The sequence below is a fragment of the Symsagittifera roscoffensis genome, chromosome 1 (assembly GCF_963678635.1).
Source record: "Symsagittifera roscoffensis chromosome 1, txSymRosc1.1, whole genome shotgun sequence".
In the NCBI taxonomy this organism is placed as follows: domain Eukaryota; kingdom Metazoa; phylum Xenacoelomorpha; order Acoela; family Convolutidae; genus Symsagittifera; species Symsagittifera roscoffensis.
Window position 1 is genome coordinate 50,577,364 of NC_087062.1, and position 2,709 is coordinate 50,580,072.

At 35.9% G+C, this 2,709-nt stretch overlaps 1 non-coding gene across 1 annotated transcript; it reads left to right on the top strand.

Annotated features, from left to right (window-relative positions):
• The first annotated feature begins 209 nt into the window (after window positions 1–209).
• Trnaa-ugc (transfer RNA alanine (anticodon UGC)) lies at window positions 210–282 on the top strand. The gene has a single exon. It is a non-coding gene; the product is annotated as a tRNA-Ala (tRNA).
• The last annotated feature ends 2,427 nt before the right edge of the window (window positions 283–2,709 follow it).

Below are 2,709 nucleotides of genomic sequence, written 5' to 3' on the forward strand. Positions count from 1 at the left end.
AGGTCAAATGGTAGAGCGCCCACTTATCAAGCCAGAAGTACGGGGAGCAATACCCCGCATCTCCAAAGTTAAGGACATCAAGTTTTTAATTAATTTTCTTCAGAAAACTACTGAATATTGAAATCTTATACAAGAAATACCTTCCCAGAAAATTTATAACCTCTTGTTTGCCGACTGAAATAAAAGCTTCCTCGACAGTTCTAAACTATGGGGATGTAGCTCAAATGGTAGAGCGCTCGCTTTGCATGCGAGAGGTACGGGGATCGATGCCCCGCATCTCCAAAGCTAGAGCCACTCATCAAATGGTAATCACTATCTCCAGATAATCTATTGCATATTTAAATTCCTAACAAGTGGATTTTTGCGAACGAAAAGAAAAAGTTCATAGTTGCTGACTAAGCGAAAAAAAATTCCGCGAGATTTGATAGTAATAGGTATGAAGGTCAAATGGTAGAGCGCCCACTTAGCGAGCCAGAAGTACCGGGAGCAATACCCCGCACCTCCAAAGTTAAGGACATCGAGGCTCTGAACTATCCTCAAAACAAAAAAAAACGAATCAAATCAAGCCATTGTTCTATCGAAAAAAAAACTTGACGTCTGTGTATAGAAAACATAATGACAAAATAAGCACTCTAGTCTTAGAACAGGACTAGTGCAAATCTTTTTATAGCCCAAGTCGTTTCGCTAAAATTTCAAGTTTTTCTGAGCAACCTAACAGAGCTGCTTTGAAACTATCAAACAAAGCAGAACAAAAAAATAAAAGAAGCCTGATTTTGAATTGCTTCCAATGAAAAACGATAGTTTTTTGTGGAAAAACGGTCAAAAAATTAACCTGAAAATTTTCAAATTTCCATGCCTTGAATGCTCTCAATAGAAAAACGTATAACATTGGCCATCCGATTTTCTTTTTGAACAAACTGAAATTTTTCAACGTTTAATTGCTTGAATAATCTGTTTAGATGATTTCTAATAGTTTGCGAGCCAATTTTTTCACCAATTTTTCGTGATCTGAATTTTTTTGGTGAGTTATTAAGAAAATTGGGTAAAAATCAGTTTTTGTGCTTACCGAACTCAGTTCAGTGTTTTTAAAAACTAATCGACAGGGATGCATTTTGAACCCACGCACGCAGAACAATTTGATTAACATATCACCGCCTTCACCTCGCGGCCAGCTTGTACGACCAGAGGTCAATCATTGGTAAATTGAATCGAACCAATAAAAAATTTTAGGAAATCAAGCCATTGCTCGATCAAAAACGAACTGGATGTCTGTGTATATAAAATGTAATGACGAAGTTAGCACACTAGTCATAGAACAGGACTGGTGCAAATCTTTTTATAGACCAAATCATTTCGCTAAAATTTCCAGTTTTTCTAAGCAACCTGTTAGAGCTTTGAAACTATCAAACGATGCGAAACATAAAATTAAGAAAAATCTAATTTTATATTGCTTCCGTTGAGAAACGATAGTTGTTTGTGGAAAAACTCGGCCGAAAAGGTAACCTCAAGTTTTTCAAAAAACCGTGCCTTGAATGGTTTCAATAGGAAAACGTATAAAATTGGCCATCCGATTTTCTTCATGAACAAACTTAAAGTTTTTCAATGTTTGGTTGCTTAACTAGTCTGCTTAGACAAACTTCAAGGGTTTGCGAGCCAATTCTTTCACCAAATTTTTGTGATCTGACAAATTTTTTGGTGAGTTTTTATGAAAATTAGGTAACTATTAGTTTTGTGCTTACCGAACTCAGTTAAGCTGTTTTTAAAAACTAATCGACAGGGATGAATTTCAAACCCATGCACGCAGAACAAATTGATTAACACTTCACCGCCTTCACCTCGCTGCCAGCCTATAAGATCAGAGGTCAATCATTGGTAAATTGAATCGAACCAATAAAAAATTAAAGCAATTCAAGCCATTGCTCGATCAAAAACGGACTTGATGTCTGTGTATATAAAATGTAATGACGAAGTTAGCACGCTAAACTTAGAACAAGACTGGGGAAATCTTTTTTATAGACCGAATCGTTCTGCTAGAATTTCCAATTTTTCTTAGCAACCTGTTAGAGCTTTGAAACTATCCACCGATGCGAAACAAAAAATTAAGGAAAACCTAACTTTATATTGCTTCCGTTGTGAAACGATTGTTGTATGTGGAAAAACTCGGGCAAAAAAGTAACCTCAAGTTTTTCAAAAATCCGTGTCTTGAATGGTTTTAATAGCAAAACGTATTATATTGACCATCCAATTTTTTTCATGAGAAAACTTGAAATTTTTCAACGTTTGGTTGCTTGACTATTCTGCTTAGACGAAATTCAATGTTTTGCGTGCCGATTCTTTCTCCAATTTTTTGTGACCTGACAAGTTTTTTGGTGATTTATTAACAAAGTTAGGTAAACATCATTTTTTTTATCTACCGAATTCAGTTCAGGTGTTCGTAAAAACTACTCGTTAGGGATGAGTCTCGAACCCACGCACGCAGAACATATTGATTAACACTTCACCGCCTTCACCTCGCGGCCAGCCTGTAAGATCAGAGGTCAATCATTGGTTAATTGAATCTAACCAATAAAAAATTAAAGCAATTCAAGCCATTGCTCGATTAAAAACGGACTTGATGTCTGTGTATAAAAAATGTAATGACGAAGTTAGTACGCTAAACTTAGAACAAGACTGGTGGAAATCTTTTTTATAGACCGAAACGTTTTGCTA